We start from the raw sequence: 20,658 nt of genomic DNA, 5'->3' as shown, positions 1-20,658 counted from the left end.
CTTGTAAAGAGACTCTAGGTTTCTCTACCAGGAAATATCAAGACTGGGTTGACAAGAATGACCAAAAGATGCAAGAGCTACTAAATTACAATCACAAGGCACCAAAAATCAATAGGAAAGAAAAACAGGTTGACAGAAAAATAATGGCAGATGTCAAATACAAAACCAGTGATCCAAAAGACCAGATGGTGGGCAGATAAAATGCCAGAAATCCAACTTGCAAACAGCCATAATGTGCTGAAGAATACTTGCATGATCAATCAACACCATCAACAGCCCAAGCACACAAGGACCTACTCAGAGATAAGGAGAGTAGCATTCAACAGGCATTAGAAGAAATTCTTAAAGAAGCTCCACAGAGATTCAGTTCTGGTAACAGGTGCCCTTGACTACATCCACAGCATACTACATGCCACCACCACCAGGAAAAGTTATGGAAGGTGTCACTAACAGTGCAATCAAGCAACAAACACTTGCTTAGAAATAACCTGCTCACCGACACTCCGTTCAGGTTCGACCAGGGACGCTTACTCTTGGCCTCAATATTGTCTTCATTCAGATATGGACAAAAAGGAGTTGAATTCCAGAAGTGACTAGAGCAATTGACTTCCCTTAACATCAAGGCCACATTTGAAGAATTGTGGTATCATGGAACCCTAGAAAGACTGACATCAGTGGGATTGAGGGGAGAACTCTCCACTGACTGGAGTCATACCGGATACAAAGCAAGATGTATGTTCGAGGTCAGTCATCTCAATTCCAGAACATTTCTGCAGGGATTCTTCAGGGCAGTGTTCTCCGTGCAACCACCTTCAGCTGCTTTGTTAATGACCTTCTATCATAAGGTCAGAATGATGCATCAACTCCTTAGATACTGAAGCAGCCCAAATGCAACTGCAACAAATCTGGACCGACAAGTGGCTAAGTGACATTTACATCACAAATGCAAGGCAATGTCCATCCCCAGCAAGACAGAATCTAACCATATCCTTGGACATTCAAAGGCATTAATCTCACTGATTCTCCACTAATAGCATCCTGCGGGTTGCCATAACTAGAAACTGAACTAGCAATGCAAATACTGTGGCTGCAAGAGGTCAGAGGCTAAATGGACTGCAGTGATTCAAGGTAGCAGCTCGACATTTTCTCAATGCCAGAAAGAATGGGGAATAAATGTTGCCCTAGCCAGTGATGCCCACATCCTACAAATTAATAAAACAAACTAAGCATAAACCCAGCCCAAGATTGAAAAGGCCATCCAACAAGATTTACCAAGTAACCTTTCTCCTTCAAGCTCAGTCATGACAAATGGTGGCTAGGAGGGCAGAGACAACACTTCAAGGACATTCATCAATCCTCCTCCAAAGCGGCATACGCCCACCAGCTCATGGAAATTTCTTGCCCCGGAACAGCCAAAGTGGAGAAGAAACGTCTCCAATTGGCCCAGGTGAAAGCCAGTGCAATGTCCCTTGCATCGACCCATCCAACTCTTCAAACAACAACTGCACCACTTGTAGCAGTGTATCAAAATGCAGCACTGGACAGTTTAGTCACTGCTGGAACGGAATGAAGTCATCCTGGTCAAAGGATCACTTAAAATGTTACGGTACATATTTGTACCATCTAGTCTTGCAAAGTAATCTCTCACCAGGACTTCATTTTTTCCTTCTGTTCTTTACCTTGACCCCTCACAGCAAACTTTTTACCTTAGCCGTGTCACTATAATGCAAAATTTAAAAAAGCACTGGAGGGAGTTTGCAGTAAAATTTCATGGAAGCATTAACACTTTAAATTTAACACCAAAGTACATTAGAAGACTGTTGCAGGCACAACATTCAGCCTTGGGCTGATAAGCAGCAAGTGGTGTGTGTCAAACAATGACCAGTTCCAAAAAAAAAAGGAACTTTACTAGCTGGCTTGACTTTTGACACCATTAACAGTGAATCCCACACCATCGATCTGATCAAAGTCTTCAAGATATTAACAGGAAAATAAAGGGTAAAGATGAAGATAAATTATTTCTATCCCTTTGGGACTCCAGAACTAGATGGCATAGTCTGAGAATTACAGCCAAACCACTCAAGAGAGATAATAAAAACAATGTTGCTGGAAAAGCTCAGCAGGTCAGGCAGCATCTGTGAAGGAGAAAACAGAGTTAACGTTTCAGGTCCGGTGACCCTTCCTCAGAACTGATAGTGGCTGGGAAAACATTAGTTTATATGCAGAAAATAGGGAGGTGGGTGGGGTAGGGAGTAAACGATAGGATAAGAGCCCAAAGGGAGAGAAAGACAGTTGGACACACACAGGAGTTGCTAACGATTAGTTGTTAATGGGGACTGTTAGTGACTAACAACAGGGGGTATGTAGTGGCAAGCTATGTGGTAACAGGGCCTGGTGTGTGGGGTGGGGGGGTGCTGGGACATGGGAGAGTTTAGGCCCTAAAATTATTGAACTCTATATGGAGTCCGGAGGGCTGTAGGGTCCCCAAGCGGAAAATAAGGTGTTGTTCCTTGAAGGGAGCCTCCGAAATGCCCACATTCTTCCTCAACCGAGGACTCCCCAGCTCCGTTGTCGACAGGGCCCTCAAATCGGGTCCGACCCATCTCCCGCACTTCTGCCCTCACCCCTTCTCTTCCCTCCCGCAACAGCAATTGGGTTCCCCTTATCCTCACCTACCATCCCACCGGCAGAAAATCATCAGACGCCATTTCCACCACCTCCAGACACATATTGCCTTCCCCTCCCTTGTCCGCCTTCCACAGGGACCGTTCCCTCCGGGACACCCTGGTCCACACTTCCTTCACCCTCAACACCTGCCCTCAGCCATACGGCACCTTCCCCTGTAACCAGCGAAGGTGCAACACCTGCCCATTTACCTCCTCCCTCCCCACTATCCAAGGGCCCAAACATACCTTCCAGGTGAAGCAACACTTCACCTGCACTTCTGAGAATCTAGTCTACTGCATTCACTGCTCACAATGTGGTCTCCTCTACATTGGGGAAATGAAGCGTAGACTTGGCAACCGCTGCGCAGAACATCTACATTCTGCTCGCAAAAAAGACCCTGAACTACCTGTTCCCTGCCACTTCAGTGCACCACCCTGTTCCCTGGCCAACATCTGTCTCCAGCTTGCTACAGTGTTCCAGTGAAGCCCAATGCAAGCTGGAGGAACAACACCTCATTTTCCACTTGGGGAGCCTACAGCCCACCGGACTCAATATTGAGTTCAATAATTTTAGGGCCTAAACTCTCCCATGTCCCAGGCCCCCACCCCACACACCAGGCCCTGTTACCACATAGCCTGCCACTACACACCCCCTGTTGTTAGTCACGAACAGTCCCCATTAACAACTACTCATCCTCCCAGCCTGATCGTTAGCAACTCCTTTGTCTGTCCAACTGTTTTTCTCTCTCCTTGGGCTCTATCCTATCGTTTACTCCCAATCCCACCCACCTCCCTATTTTCTGCATATAAACTAACATTTTCCCAGCCACTATCAGTTCTGAGGAAGGGTCACCGGACCCGAAACGTTTACTGTTTTCTCCTTCACAGATGCTGCCAAACCTGCTGAGTTTTTCCAGCAACTTAGTTTTTGTTCCTGATTTACAGCATCCGCAGTTCTTTTGGTTTTTATTTAGTCTTTCACTCGAGAGATGTTTAGAAGCACTATGAAGGGTGGGGGAGGTTTGGAACTCTTCAACAACAGTAGTGGATGCACGATTAGTTGTTAATTTTAAATCTGAGAGATAAGACCTTTGCTGAACAAAAAAAAAAATTCAGGGATATGGACCAAAGAGGGGTATCCGGAGTTATGTCACAGTTCAGCCATGATCTCAGTGAATAGTAGAATAGGCTCGAGGAGCTGAATGGCCTAACCCTGTTCCTATATTTCTGTTTGACTGGCACTCCATTAAAAAAGGTCCTAACCGATGGTACTACTGGACAAGTAAGATTCGAAAACAAAACTTGGCCTGATAGTTTTTAAAGTTTTAGTTCACATGGTGCTCATTCACTGAAACAGTCACATGAGACTGGAGTCTCTAACAGCAGAAGTTTATTATAGAGACAAAAAACAAACCCCACTGTCTATAGAAGAGTTTAGAAAAAGAAAATCTTAAATACAGTCAAATTCCCCAACACTGCTGAGTGATTCAAATCCAGATAATGTTTGATATAAAGGAATCATTTAAGCTAGGCTGAATGGGTTCTTCTCAGTTTCTCTCCAATGAACTGTGGAGTACTCTTATTTGACTACTCAAAACAGCTTAGACTTTCTCAGCTTTTTGGTCTGTAAGTTGCACAAACTAAAAACTTGAGGTAACTTACTCTCTTAACTACTCTGGAAAAAACTCCTTTTTAGCAAAGAGACTATATTGCTTTTGACCAAGGTCAGATCTCCCCCAAACACTGCTATAAAGACTTATAATCTACATTTTTTGCCCCACCCTTGGCAAAAATGAAACCAATATATGTTATTTTAAAATCTGAACTCTCAAAATGATTTTAACATATATAAATCACATATCTTTCATAATAATTCCAGACACTACCTTAAACATTCACTTTATCAAACTGGCTTCAGTGCACTCCAAAGATACACTAAAGCAGATTACCAAGCTTACTTAGGCAGCATTTCCTGCTTCTATCATCTCAAAAGGACAGGGGGTACACATGCTTAAGAACATTAGCTCTAGGTTACACACTACACTATCTTGGAAATATATTGCTATACCTTCACCGTCACAATTCAACAGCACTGTGGGAGCAGCTTCGCTACGTGGACTGTAGCAATTCAAGGCAGCAGCTCACTATTTTAATTAAGGTGGTGCAATTAATTGCTGGCATTGACAGCAACACAAACAAAAAAAAGGCCACAAGCTGGTCAAACAGGTAGGTTTTAACAACCATCTTTTAAAAAAAATGTTGAAAAGTTTAAGGAATTCCATAACTTAGCCAGCAAGGAGACAGTGATGGACAGATGAAAGGCTTATTTATCAAAAGGAGGGTTTCAAACAGAATGTATTTCTTTCCATTATATCTTCTGGTTCTGTGATTTTTAATTACTGTCAGCACTCAGCTCTGTAGATTTTTAGTAGCAAATTTCCATCACTGCAGTTTCAATTTATTTTAAACTGTCACTGCAATGTGGTTTTATGTAGACTGTACAGAAGATTCAGAATCCTGACAGCAAATGAATTAGAACTTGCACTTGTCATTACTCAATTTTGTAATCTTTAAAATCTATGCGTATGCTTGTGTTCAGTGTTGAATTTCACTAAGTCTTTACCTTCAAAAACAGCTCCTGCAAACTAGAAACTTAGAAGAAACTCAGGAATGAAAAACTAGATTAAAAGTTTCATTACACATGAACTATAAAATAGCAAGTCAATTGCTGTTGCATGCATCAGCCCAGTACAGAAGCAATAGATCAAGTTTCAAATGCTAGTTCAGAAGACTGGCTGCAGTAATGGCCTATTCCTGCTACCAATTCCTACATAATCACCCTATACATTTACGTAAAAGGCCTACAGAAAGAGACTCAAGAAATAGTCACAGGAATTTATTCCAGTTGCCAGCTTGGAGTTTCTAGACAGGTTAAATACAGTTTCACGCCACAGCAAGGTCAGAAGCTCTGAGCCAAGTCACTGATAAGACAGAACAAAAACATCAAATAGTCTGCAGCCCCACTTACTGCCCTGAAAGGTTTGCAGTCTTTATGACTGGTTGCTCCATTATGCATTTATCCCTAATTTATACAGAAGCTACAGAGAATGGCATGACCTTGATCCAGACCTTTCTGGCAGTTTTTGCTTTATTTTCAGGGAAGTAAAATAACCTATGTCTGGAATTCTCACCCAGAAGCCAATGCAAGTGCTTTTCATTCAAATTATGAGACTTGGATTGATACTGAACACATACTAAAGACAATAAACAGCATGTTATGCTGCCTATTTCAAATGCACAAAAACAAAATGTATAACATTTTGTTGCTTTGTTTAAGTCAGAAGTAGAAGCACTGCACTTCTGGCATTGCAGAATAGGGACAGAAGTTGCAACTCCTATTGATAAAACATGCAGATCGGCATTAGTTCAGAAGAGGATAAGGCTGTTTTGTACCCAGCGTGAATGTTGGTATACCATCTAGCTTTATAAGAAAAGTCACTTAGTCACTGTACTGAATGGCTGCCAATACATTTAGAAAAATGCTTAAGTGCTAAAACTTTTTTTTTGTTTAGTTAGGTTTATTTTGGCTAAAGTATCTTTAACGCTAAAAATCACAAGCGTTTTTGAAGGAAACTTTAGGTACAACAGTCTCAATGATCTGAATTAAACTGAATTTAAGTTCAATTGTCCACAAGGCTGAGAATGGAGCCAAGCTCCTAAACAGAAAACAGTGAATTTATTCAGCTATTTTCTATGACAAAGAAATTATTTTTGGACAAAATTTTCTAACTCTGCAGATGCTAGAAAAAGTTGAAAATAAAAGCAAAATATAGAAAAAGGTACAAACAGCTCTGGCAGCTTCCAAGAGAAAAAAGTGAACGCTTCACATTTGTGACCAATCATCTGTGCAGTTCTAAAAAAATGATCAGCACCTCAAACATTAACCCTGCATCTCTCTTCAGACATTGCCAGACTACTGAGCATTTCCTGCATTCTGTTTCTACTTACTTTTCAAAGTCACAATGATTCAGAACTACAGCAACTTTCAGTCACTATTTTTGGGGATATCATTGAAAAAAAAAGGACACAACAAGTGGAGGTAATTAGTTCCAGAAAAGGAGAACGCTTTACCCACACCAATGCAGAAGAAATGGACAAGCTGATTAACAAGAGGTTTATGCCATGTAATGAACACCATGTTAGGGCCATTGATTTACCATGGTTAAATAAATAATTGGATTTTAAATGGGTTCTACTATAGGTCAAGGTTTGTTTACAATACAAATCTACAAGAAAGATTAATTTACACAAAATCTGACATTTTGATGTGCTATAGCTGCTGAAGACTGCAGAGATCCTATTGTATCATTTCAGAAGCTACAAACCATTAATAGAAAAGTTACTTGGTTATCTTGAAAATTTAACCAGAGCATTTCTAAAACTAGTGAAGATAATCTTGAGTACTAGGTTGGTATTAAACTATGACACTAAGATATAGAAAGCGTAAAGTATGTAGAAAAGGCTAACAACCATTACTTCTACCTCCATAACCCTGACAGGCTCAATTGCTACTTAGGTTTGCCTGTTGCTGAAGCTTGTACCAATACCTTTCATTACTTCTAACCTAGACCATACTAAGGCTACCCTGCTAGTCTCCTGTCTTCTACTTTACAGACTTGAACTCATCCAAAATTCTGATGCCCATATCCAAGATTGCACCAAGTCTTTCTCGCACATCACCCCCGCTTACTGACCTCCACTAACTCTTGATCCAGCAACATCCCGATTTAAAATTCTCATCATTGGTTTCAAACCCCTTTATGATCTTCTCTTCCTTTTATCTCTAATTCCTTCCAGTCTCAATTTTCAAATATCTGTGGTCTAAAGCTCTGGAATGCCCTAGTTACACATCTATGCAAGTCTGCTGCACTTTTCTCCTTAGCATACTCTTTAAAACTTGACCAAAGTTTTTTAAAGAGATGTGGTCTATTATATCCTAGATTTTACAGTGCTCAGTAAAGCATTTGAAACTTCAGCACAAGTCTTGAGTGACTAGACTACATGATCAGCAAATCTGCAACAAATTTACAATTAAGTTGATGATAAAAAATTACTTTTTTATATGTAAATACACAATATCACTACTGTACACTAACAGTAGCACTATTAAGAATATAGTAATGGATGAATCATTCCAATTTTACAATTCACTCCAATATTAATTCAAAACTAGTATTTCTTATTGTCAAGTTTTCACAATTCAATTTATGAAACGTTTTTTCATTCAATTTTCACAAAATTGCTATTTTATTTCCTACAATTGTTCACAAGTATTTCAGGGCACAGGAAAGGTTACAGAAGAATTATATAGGGTTAGTGCAAAGAGATGGAAATGAAGAAATTAAAGGACAGTTAGAAAGCAGTTACTAGTTCAGGGTGCCAGTTAGGATCTTCAGCGGTTGTCCAGGGAACAATAGCAAAGTTACTTAAGAACTCACTAAGTAGCAGGGACTCTTACTTGAAGATGGCTAAAACATCGAGAAAAAAAAATTAAACTTTTTTTTTGGGAAAGTAAAAATAAAAATTGGCTGTCTTTCCAGTGGGGATTTCACTACCTCTGTGTTGAATTACCAGTCTTCACCAACCAGGTAATCTGGAAAGCTGCACACAAGTGTTTTATTAAAACAAAAAAAAGTTGCCAATTATTTAATAAACAAAATAGGTAAGATCTGCACAGCTTGCAACCATCAGCAATAATTGAACATTTATTATATTGAAAATCTGTTAATTTATATTTTGACATATTCAGTAAAGTGAAAATTATGCAATTAAAACACAATTGTCATAATTTCACTGTTTTGTTCTTTGAAATAATGCTGTTCTTATCATTTTACTTATAAATAACAATGCCATGATTAATGCAGGTGTTCAGGGCAGAATGAGTTCACTAATAAGTAAAGTTTAAAAGCAGATTAATGTCACTTAAATTTAAGAAGTGATACATGTCTCACTTAATTACTCTACATAAAACTTTGAAAGTTTTTTGATAAAATGGACAACGCCTGGCTAGAATATCAAAGACAATAGCAGCAGCCCTACAACAAATACAGAGATTAACCAGTACAAAAGGAAAACAGTTTAAGAATATACAGAACATGTAGAGTGCAAACTACAAGATGAAAATTAGACTTCATAGAATCCCTACAGTGTGGAAACAGGTCCTTCGACCCAACAAGTCCACGCCAGACCTCAGACATCCCACCCAGACCCACCTACATATCCCTGAACACTACAGGCAATTTAACATGGCTAATCCACCGAACCTGGACATCTTTGAACAGTGGGAGGAAACTGGAGCACCCAGAGGAAACCCACGCAGACACAGGGAGAACATGCAAACTCCACACAGACAGTTGCCCAAGGGTGGAATTGAACCCAGGTCCCTGGTGCTGTGAGGCAGCAGTGCTAACCACTGAGCCACCGTGTCACCCATAAAGATTAGTTCATGTATCATCTAGTAAACTGCTACATGGACCTCCTGTGGTTCCAATAATAATTCAAGATTAGATTAGAGTTATAGACACTTGATGTGTCTACCTCCTCAGTTCTGAAGGCAGCAACTCCAATAGCTCATAATATCATAAGAAATAGGAACAGAAGTAGGCCATTCAGCCCTTGAGCCTGATCCACCATGCAATAGGATCACAGCTGTAGAATCCCTACAATGTGGGAACAGGGCATTCAGCACATTGAGTCCACACCGACCCTCCAAAGGAGTATCCCATCCACACCCACCCTATCCCTGTGGCTAATCTAACTAGTCTGCATATTCCTGGACACTATGGGTAATTTAGCATGGCCAATCCATCTAACCTGCACATCTTTGGACTGTGGGTGGAAACACATGCAGACACGCATGTGTGGGGTTTGCACATTTATCCAAGGGTAGACTCAAACCCAGTTCCCTGGCACTGTGAGGCAGCAGTGCTACTCATTGAGTCACCCTCTTATATCCACTTTCATGTCTTTTCTCCCATAACCCTCAATTCCCCTAAACTTTAGTTTTAGTCCAAACTATTTCTCTTCATTTGTTGACAAGCTATTCCAACTCATTCACCGGACATAAACGTGCACTTCCCAGCATCAGAAAAAGGTCGCAAAAAAACAATCAAAAAAGGACTGCTTCTTCCACTCCCAGCCTAAGGTTACAGATGACAATTATTGTACCCAACTATGATAGTAAGAACAACTAATTCATTACAAAATCAAGAATCAAACCTATTTTAGAGCTACACTGGGAAGGCTTTTATGCACTTTCAAACATATTACCACATTAGAGATGCAGCATAAATGTCAGTAGTTAGTCATCTAGATGGCCATTTAGGCACCTCTACAGTTTTAACAAAAAGCATTCATTTCATTGCTTAGTTTTTCTAGCTCAGTGGAAAGTTCATTATTCTCTTCCATTCCATCATTCTCAAAAAGATCAGAAAATAAGTCTGCTACAGATGACATAGGGAACTCCTTACACAGGACTGAGAGCCCACAGCAGACTTTACCTTGTGTGCAAAGTGAATAAGTCATACCTAGGAGCCTTGAAAACATTGTTGGCCATTGAAGCACACTATATGAAACTACAGTGATTTATTTTTCCAAACAAGCTTCAGACAAGAACGATCAAGTGTGATCCAGAACTAAGTCACACAGACAAGCAACAATATTCTCTGATATAATGACAGAATTTAGATTTACAACTCATAACTTAACATAGGTTACTTTAATGAACATCGAGTTTGCTTCTACTCCTGTCAGCAGTAATAATAGCTTGCAGTCGTTTCCAACGCACTATATAATCCATTATTTAAAAAACCAAATCCAGAAACTGTTCAATCTTGTTAGAACACTTCATGATAAGCACATTCTAATCATTAAGTCCCCTAGTAATGTAACAAAGACACATTAATGCGGCAATGTTGTATGTGATTCCCTCTATGGCAAGCACCTCGATACAAATAAAACCACAACCCATATGAAGTGCAATGACACGAAAAAAAAGTACAGTGCCCACTGCAAATTAAATAACGCTGCACCCTGGATGAATATACCAATAAGATTTTTTTTTTAAAGAAAAAAGACAGCCCCATGGCTTCTTTACTAGCTCAACTCGTCTCTGCCTTCACACAAACGCACTAGAGTTGGATTTTTTTTTAAAAAAAGCATCGGCTATGACAGAAAACACGAAGTTGCGGCGACCCCAGCAGCCATGATAGGTCCCTCACAGCACCCCCCGCCCCCCATCTGTAAATGGCGCCTTTTCTTCACCCACCCCCACCCCCTTTCCATGCCCCACCCTACCATTTCACACTTTTCTTCAAGAAGGGAATAATGTAGTTGAAAATAACTAAGCCCCAAGGTATCCTTCATGCCACACCCCCTCCCCTCTACGTCTCGGTCAATAGTCCTTCTTTGTCATCCCCTCCTTTCCTCCTTCTGTCACTGAAACCCCGACTCTGTCCCTATTCGCGTGTCAAGGCCCAATAACAGCAACCCTTCCCTTTGCCCCCCCCAATCCTCACCAACTGCCACTTACCCCGCGCACACTTACCCCTTGGGTTTTAAAGGCCCGCACGAGACCCAACCAACTGCCAGAACCAACCAATCTTCCAACGCCTTCCCGCCCTGATGGACGCACAGAAACGCCAATCGAAACCGCAATGCTGCTCGACCTCTGGCCAATGATCGGTGAGGTAGGAGGCGGGATTTTTCGGTGGCGCCAGCAGGTTCGGCTGAGCCGGAGTGCCTGACGTCACGGCTAACGGATCCTGGACGGCTTCAACCCGCACAACCTTGATTGACACAGCATTAACCAATTGGAATGCTAATCGTGCTGTTGCCCGGGTATGGGAACAGACGAATCAAAATTAAGGGTGAGGCGGGACTTAAATAACTGCCTTAATACTGGCGTTTTCCCAGCCCCTGAATAGCGTGGGCGTTGACAAAAAAGTATTTTTTATTCACTCTTGAAGCACTGTAGGCAATGTGGCTTGTCTAGACCCACAATGCCTTATTGAAGGGAATTCCAGAATTCTGACCTAGCCACAGGCAAGAAATGGTGATATATCTTGCTTGGCCTGCTGTGTTCATCCAGCCCTGCACCTTGTTGTCTCGGATTCTCCAGCATCTGCAGTTCCTACTATCTCTGATATATTTCCAAGTCAGGATGGTGAGTAGTTTGGAGGGGAACTTGCAGCTCGTGGTGTTCCGGTTGTATCTGCTGCCCCAGTGTTTCTAGATGGAAGTCATGTTGGATTTGGAAGGTGCTGTCTAAGGAGCTTTGGTGAATTTCTGCAGTGCATCTTGTAGACATTATACACTACTGCTACTGAGCATCCATGGCAGAGGGAGTGGATGATTTCTGTGAATGTAGTGCCAGTCAAGTGGGCTGTTTAGTCCTCGATGGTGTCAAGCTTCTTGAGTATTGTTGGAGCTGCACTGAATATGCTTTCATAGTGCTGATTTGTGCTTTCTAGACGGTGGACAGGCTTTAGGGAGTCAGGTAGCGAGATACTCACTGCAGTATTCATAACCTGTCAACAGTTGTGAGAATCATGTGAGATTGGCATGAGGAGATTCCCAATGCCATGCAACCAAGTTTGGAACAGCAAGACAAGATTCTCCCTTGTGAGTGATGACAAAATCATGGGATTGTAATAGTACAGACTGAGGCTATTCAGTCCATTGTGCTTCCATCAGCTCATTAAACAAGCATAATTGTGAGGTGAAGTGACAGCTCTTTATATCAAGGCCACATCTGACCAAGTGTGGAATCAAAGAAGCCTAGCAAAAGTGGAATTCATGGAAATCAAGGTAAATTCACCACTGTTTGGAGTCATACCTGGGTTTTAGGAAGATGGTGGCAGTTGTTGGAGGTCACTCACCTCAGAGTCAGGATATTTCTGCAGGAGATCCTCTAGGAGGTGTACTAGGCTCCACCATCTTCAGCAGCTTGATCAATGACCATCATAAGGTCAGAAGTGGGGAAGTTAGCTAATGTTTGTGCAATGTTCAGCACCAGTTGCGACTCTGCAGTTACTAAAGCAGTCCATGTTCAAATGCAACAAGATCTGGACAATATCCAGGCTTGGGCTGACAAATGGCATATAATATTCATACCACACAAATGCCAGGCAATGACCATATCCAATAAAAGACAATCTAACTTTGTGACACTCAATGGTGTTACCATCACTGACTCCCCCACTATCCACATCCTTGGGGTTACCATTTAACAGAAACTCAGCTGGTCTCACCATGTAAATACAGTGGCTACAAAATAAGGTCAGAAGCTAGGAATACTGCAGCGACTATCTCACCTCCTGAATCCCCAAACCCTGTCCACCATTTGCTTGGCTCAAGTCAGAAGCGTGATAGAGTATCCCCTACTTGTCTGCGTGAGTGCAGCTCCAACAACACTCAAGAAGCTTAACATCACCCAGGACAAAGCAGCTTGATTTATTGGCATCATATCCACAAGCATTCGTTCCATCACTGTCACTGAGTAGCAGCAGTGTGTACAATCTACAAGATGTACTGCAGATATTCACCAATGACAATACTTTCCATGTCCACTTCAAAGGTCAAGGGCAGCAGACACATGGGAGCACAACCACTGCAAATTCCCCTCCAAGCCGCTCACATAGAATTCCTACAGTGTGGAAGCAGGCCATTCAACCCATCAAGTCTACACCAACATTCCAAACAGGATCCCACCTAGACCACCCCCCTCAACTATATGTGTAACCTTGCATTTACCTTGGCCAATCCAACTAGCCTGCATATCCCAAACCACTTTGAGCAATTTAGCATGGTCAGTCCACCTAATTTGCACATCTTTGGATTGTGGAAGGAAACCCACGCAGACACGGGGAGAATGTGCAAGCTCCACACAAGAGTGGAATCAAACCTGGCTGCCTGGTGCTGTGAGGCAGCAGTGCTGAACCGCTATGCCATTCCAACTCAACCTTCTGAGCTTGAAATATATCATTATTCCTTCATGGTTGCTGGATAAAATTCCTGGAATTCACTCCGTAAGGGTATTGTGGGTTTACCTACAGCACACAGTCTGCAGTGTTCAAGGAAGCAGCTCACCACCACCTTTTGAAGGGTAACTAGGGGTGGGAAATAACTGCTGGCTAGACAGCGATGTCCATGTCCTATGAGCGAATAAAAACAATTCCATATGTTAGTTTTAATCATTTGTGTATTGAGGTGTTGTGATGGCATGCCAAATTGCAGCTGTGCTGCAGAGTTTGCTCTGTTTCTGAGACAGGAGATGCGAAATGTAATATAAATGCAAGTTCCTCTTTTATCACAATATGTGTCAATTAAGTATCCTATGAGGCACCAATATCTTGAGAGATCAGGATAACATTGATTTCGAGAATTAAATTTGAGCAGTTTTTCAGGGAACAAATCTGTGGAGCAATACCTCACAGTGGATCTACAATTTAGCATCATTTCCAGATAAACAAATGGAGACATCTAAAGCTAGACAGAAAGTTTACTGATTGTGAGTGGTAGTGTTCTTTTATGAACATTTACACCCTCGCACCAAATTCCTTTTTGCACTATTTTAGTGCAGGGTGTACCAACAACAATAACTTATGTTTCTATAGCAATATAAATGTAGTTAGATACCCCAATGTGATTAAAAGGACCATTACCAAAGATCATTTACCATAACCCTTATATGTAGAGATTCGGACAGGTGAAGTCCTAAGCACAAACTTAGTCAAAGGGAAAAAGAAGTGAATGAAATATATCAAGAGCTGGGTATTGTATAGAATTATTATATTTACAAGTATAGGAGTTGGGATGTAATGTTGCAGTTATACAGGACGTTGGTGAGACCTCTTTTGGAGGACTGTGCGTGGTACTAGTTGCCCTCCTATAGGAAGGATGTTATTAAATTAGAGAGGGTGCAGAAAAGACTTCTAAGGATTTTACCAAGATTGGAGGTTTTGAGTTAAAGGGAGAGACTCGATAGGCTTAGACTTTTTTCACTGGAACGCAGGAGGTTGAGGACTGACTTTATAGAGGTTTATAAAATCATGAGAGGCATAGATAAAGTGAATAGCCAAGGCCTTTTCCTTAGTGTAGGGGAGCTCAAAACTTCAGATTGAAGGCCTGTGACCAGCGGTGTGCCACAAGGATCAGTGCTGGGTCCACTGCTTTTTGTCATTTATATGAATGATTTGGATGTGAACATAAGAGGTATCATTAGTAAGTTTGCAGATGACACCAAAATCGGAGGTGTAGTGGACTGCAAAGAAGATTACCTCCGAGAAGAACGGGATCTTGATCAGATGGGCCAATGGGCCAAGAAGTGGCAGATGGAGTTTAATTTAGATAAATGTGAAGTGCTGCAGTTTAAATATATTCCAATGGGAAGATTCTGGGAGTGTTGTTGAACAAAGAGACCTTGGAGTGCAGGTTCATTGTTCCTTCAAAGTAGAGTTGCAGGTAGATAGGATCGTGAAGAACGCGTTTGGTATGCTTGCCTTTATTGTTCAGTGCATTGAGTATAGGAGTTGGGAGGTCATGTTGCGGCTGTCAGGACATTGTTTAGGCCACTTTTGGAATAATGCATGCAATTCTGGACTCCCTGCTACAGGAAAGATGTTGTGAAACTTGAAAGGGTTCAGGAAAGATTTAGAAGGATATTGCCAGGGCCAGAGGATTTGAGCTACAGGGAGAGTCTGAATAGGCTGAGGCTATTTTCCCTGGAGTGTCGGAGGCTAAGGAGTGACCTTGTAAAGATTTATAAAATCATAAGGGGTTAGGGTAAATAGACAAGGTCTTTACCCGGGGTGGGGGAGCCCAAAACTATAGGGCGTAGGTTTAAGATGAGGGGAAAGATTTAAAAGGGCCCTAAGGGGCAACTTTGTCACGCAGAGGGTGGTGAATATATGGAATGAGCTGCCAGAGGAAGTGGTAGAGGCTGGTACAATGACAACATTTAAAAGGCATCTGAATTGGTATATGAATAGGGAGGGTTTAGCGGGATATGGGCCAAATGCTGGCAAATGGGACTAGATTAATTTAGGATATCTGGTCGGCATGGACGAGTTGGACTGAAGGGTCTGTTTCCATGCTGTACAAGCCTATGACTCTTTGACTCGAGAGGGCATATTTTTAAGGTGAGAGGAGAAAGATTTAAAAGGGGCCTGAGGGGCAACTTTTTCACATAGAGGGTGGTTCTTTTGTGCAATGAATTGCCAGAGGAAGTGGTAGATTCAGTTACAGTTGCAACATTTAAAAGACATTTGGATAGGTACATGAATGGGAAAAGTTTAGTGGGATATGGGCTAAACACAGGTAAATGGGACTAGTTTAGTTTGGGAAACTTGGTTGGCTGAAGGATCTATTTCCATGTTGTATGGCTCTGTGACTCTACAAATCACTCCTAAGTGCCAAGTCCTTCTTGTCATCACTGTCACAGGAAAATGTTATTTCAGGAATTTCCGTCTGTTAAAAGATTTTAAGGCTGGTTGACACGGTGCTATGGTGTCTTGATCGCTCAGTATTTTTAGCCAAGTCCATACAAGATCTTCACGTGGCATTCTACTCATAACAACAACTTACATTTATTTAGCACCTTTAATCTTGCAAGATATCCCAAGCTGCTGTACAGTCAAGTGTCAGATCTACCAAGGGGTAAGAGAATTAGGAATGGTGGCTGAAAGCACATTTTTTGAGGCAGCAAAACAGAAGTTGCTGGAAAAGCTCAGCAGATCTGGCAGCATCTGTGAAGGAAAAAACAGAGTTAACATTTCGGGTCTGGTGACACTTCCTCAGAACAGTTTTTGAGGCAGCTTTTAAAGGTGATGAGAGAATGCAGTGAACAGAGGAACCCGATGAGAGTCCTAGAAAGTATGGTTTCCACTTACAGTAGAAAAGGAGGGGAGATTGGGGGAAGACTATAGACTGGGTGTTATTAGATGTCAGCTGTTCAATCAGATGTAACTCAGGGTAATAACTCTCTCAAAAATAGAAATATCACAAGATAAGTTTTCACAGAACATTACATTTCACTGAGGAGATCCATGTTGGTGAGATTATTGCCAAAGAACCACTCAACACATGGCTGTTCTTTTCAGATCTGGACACACTGGGAGTAATTATCTGTCTTCTCTCTTGACCAAAGAGGAAAAACAAGTAACAATCAATTTATATTAACATGGCATCACTCATATGGAGGTGTCCCAAAAAATGCCTTACTGAGAGGCAATCAGGCGCTAATGGCTAAAGAACCAAAGCAATAGGATGTGTGACCAAAGCCTTGTTCGAAATACATGGGTTGTTATGCAAACTTTGCAGGATGATAGAGATGCGGTAATGGAGAGGAATTTGGGATGTGAATTCCAGAACGTGGGACCCACAAATCAGTGGGCATGGCTACATACAATGGGATGAAGCAAGATGGGGAATGCAGTCAGAATAATGGGATGGTGGGGTAGGAGATGTTTGATTGTAGGAGAAATATTTTTATAAAAATATTCCCACTTTTAATGATAGTATCCTCTACATATCGAGTTACATTGACTGTGATAAATATATTGAAGGCAGTGAGTTATATTAAATCATGTGCTACTTTTGGCAAAACACTGACAGAAATTATTAATATAACAATTGCGTTCCTTACTTTCAGACCACACACAGTCCCAATCTGTCCTTAGTTCATAAAGGTTACAAATCAGCTAGCCACAGCATAATGCTTTCAAAGTTAATAACCTATAAAATTTCTTTTAAACAACTATTCCCATAGATCACATTAGTGGTTGATTGGTACATCATGACACAGAATACAAAGACTGTGAAATGTTTAATGGGACTGTATGAGAAAATTCCTTGACTGCTCCTCCAATGTATCAGATGGTAAAGACAATATAAAACTGAACCAAATAGACCAGATGGCTCCAGATTTTATTCCTAGTTTGTACTGAATTTGTTTAAGGGGCTAATTGCATCTCATGTTCCTATCCCAGCTGTGCTAGTATTTTGGATATTTCAATTGGCCTCAGTACCTCTGTAGTGGAGGTGGGGAAATAAAACAGGGTTACTGCTCAATTTACTGTCCTGAAATCTGTGTGTGTGAGTGTGAGAACAGTATGTACATGAATATTAATCAAAAGTCTGGATTCAATTCAGCTGTATTGCTCCTCCCCCGCCTTCTCATATTGATTAGGTGTAAGGTAACATAGTGATTATAATACAAGATTAATATTCTAGAGACATAAATTCAACCCCCACCAGTGCAGCTGGGGAATTTAAATTCAGTTAGTTGCTATAATTTTCCACATATAAAATACATTTTCCCAAAAAAAATCTGGAAGTAAGGATGCATGGCATCAAATTGAAATGGCTTATTTTGCAGCCTAAAATGATACACATTCACACACTCTCTCTCACTCACACACTCACATACTCACACTCTCACACTCACACACACACTCTCACACTCACACACATTCATTGACGCAGGACAGTCATTTGAGATGGAACCCTATTTCAGTGTTCCTCCTTTTCGTACTGCAAAATCTTTGGGGCCAGTCGAGCTACCCAAAATATTAACACAACTGAAATAGGAATATATAGGAATATAAGAATAGGAGTTTGAAACATTGGTGATTTTGTGGAGGTTTTATATAAAAAAAAGTTAGGAGTGTGCAGTTAGCCCCTTGAGCAAATTCAGAATCAAATCTGTAACCATCTGATCCATTTGGTTCAGTGACAAATTACCTTTGCCATTTGACCCATTGGAGGAATGGTCGTGAAAATTCTTTGCAGATGCTTTATGAATAATAATATACACTTACTGTCAATGCTCCTTTTCAATGGAATTTCTATTTAACTTGTTTCTGAAGCAAAAACAAGAATGGAATGTTTTTATTAAGGTCCTGCCCAAAACATCAGCTTTCCTGTTCCTCTGATGCTGCCTGGCTTACTGTGTTACCTCAGCTCCACACTTTGTTATCTCTGACTCCAGCATCTGCAGTTCTTGCTATCTCAGTGAGTAATAACCCCACTGCAAAGCTTCTTCCAAGGATGCCCACCTTGAAGAAGTTGTCCTCCTCCCTCCGGAAAGACCTCAATGGATCTCTCTCCCACTGCAACCCTCTGGTAATCTCTTCGGCCCTGAAACTCGTTGACCACATACTCAAACAAATCAGGTACTACAACCACATCTCCTTTCTCAGTACCTGCCTACGAAACCGGATCATCCCCAATGGACTCAAATCTACATTCAGTCCATCCCAATTTGGCCTTGACTGCGATGACCTCTACATAAACAACATCCAGAGCCTCCAAAAACGGCTTTCTCTATGGATCCTCAAGCACATGCTCTCAGTAATGTGCTGACATCTTCTGGCACTACAATCAACCATACCTCATTTCAGAACCTTCCCCTCCCAGACCTGTAAAGGACGCCTTCTGTTTTCAGGAAGAAGGGTCCCGACCCGAAACGTCAGCTTTCCTGTTCCTCTGATGCTGCCTGGCCTGCTATGTTCCTGTAGCTCCACACTTTGTTATCTGTGACTCCAACATCTTCAGTTCTTGCTATCTCGTGGAATGTTTTTATTCATTTTTGGCATTTATAAACTAAGTTCCAAGCATACATACTTTAATATCTCAAGCTAGTCAAACAAGCTTGTCTGCATGTCACATCTATGCTCAGTTGATTGATAAAGACTGCCCATTTATTTGGTGCACATGACTGTTGGCATATTTTGCAGAAGTTCAGGAGGTGGCCGCTCAGCAAACTAGGGTGAGAATGGAACCCTTAGCTTAGTCAGGTTTGCTGACCACTTATTTATCAAAGTGGTTACTTTTGCCAATATCTAGGAACATATTATACGTGGTGATAAGGTAAGTTTGAATCTTTTATCATGAACACCTGTGTGTGCATTGTATTTGAGTGTGCGTTATATTCGGAAAAATACAGTAAAGCTGAAATTAAAGCATTAATGTCAGTAATAGTGACCATGAAACCACAAGATAGACTCTAAGGTTTTGGAGAGGATTTATAGCTCGGGCTGTGGGTGTTGTGGTTGGTTGGCTCGCTGACCTGGTTTGTTGTTCCGCAAACATTTCATTACCCTGCTGTGTAGCATCATCAGTGCAGTCTCCGATGGAGCGCCGTTGTGTTTTCCTGCCTGGTTTTTAAAATCTGGAGTCCGTTGAGCTGGATTGCCTCACTTCCGGTTTTCCTTCGTAGTGGAGTGTATATGGGATCGAGTTCTATGTGTTTGTTGATGGCTTTCTTCGTGGAGTACTAGGCTTCTAGGAATTCCCGTGCCTGTCTCTGCTTTGATTGTCCCAGGATCTTAGTGTTGTCCCGGTCGAATTGGTGGTTCTCTTATCCACCAATTCAACTGGGACAACACCACCAAAGAAAGCTATCAACAAACACATAGAACTCGACCCCATATACACTCCACTACGAAGGAAAACCAGAAGTGAGGCAATCCAGTTCAACGGACTCCAGAGTTTAAAAACCAGGCAGGAAAACACAACGGCGCTTCATCGGAGGCTGCACGGATGATGTTACCCAGCAGGGCAATGAAACGTCTGCGGAACAACAAACCAGCTTGGCGAGCCAACCAACCACAACACAAGATAGAGATAAAGGACATTTGGGTTCGGTAATGCCCTTTAGGGAAGGAAATGTACTTGACCTATTTGTGACTCCAGGCTTATGACAATTTGGTTGATTTTCTACTCTCAATTGTATTAAAGAAGGTGGATCATCACATCTTCTCAAGGACAATTAGAAATGGATAATAAATGATGATCTTGACAGTGACATTCAAACTCCACATATCGATTTAAAAAGAGCTGACAGTTGCTGTCCAAGCTCAAAAATGGCCATTTAGACAATGCTGAAGGTGTAACTTCAACTCACAAATCTGAATGTCCTGCTTTTCATATG

At 41.4% G+C, this 20,658-nt stretch overlaps 1 long non-coding RNA gene across 3 annotated transcripts in view; it reads right to left on the bottom strand.

The window, feature by feature from the left end:
- LOC125486458 overlaps positions 1–11,447 on the bottom strand; it is a 267,656-nt gene extending 256,209 nt beyond the window's left edge. For all 3 annotated transcript variants that reach the window (XR_007265118.1, XR_007265117.1, XR_007265119.1), the window contains exon 1: positions 11,272–11,447. This is a non-coding gene — a long non-coding RNA (uncharacterized LOC125486458). The remainder of the gene's footprint in view (positions 1–11,271) is intronic.
- Between the last annotated feature and the right edge of the window lie 9,211 nt (positions 11,448–20,658).

This window comes from Rhincodon typus, chromosome 29, assembly GCF_021869965.1.
Source record: "Rhincodon typus isolate 14 chromosome 29, sRhiTyp1.1, whole genome shotgun sequence".
NCBI classification, from domain to species: Eukaryota; Metazoa; Chordata; class Chondrichthyes; order Orectolobiformes; family Rhincodontidae; genus Rhincodon; species Rhincodon typus.
The sequence above is the reverse complement of the archived record's forward strand: the minus strand, read 5'-3'. Positions and strand labels throughout refer to the sequence as shown.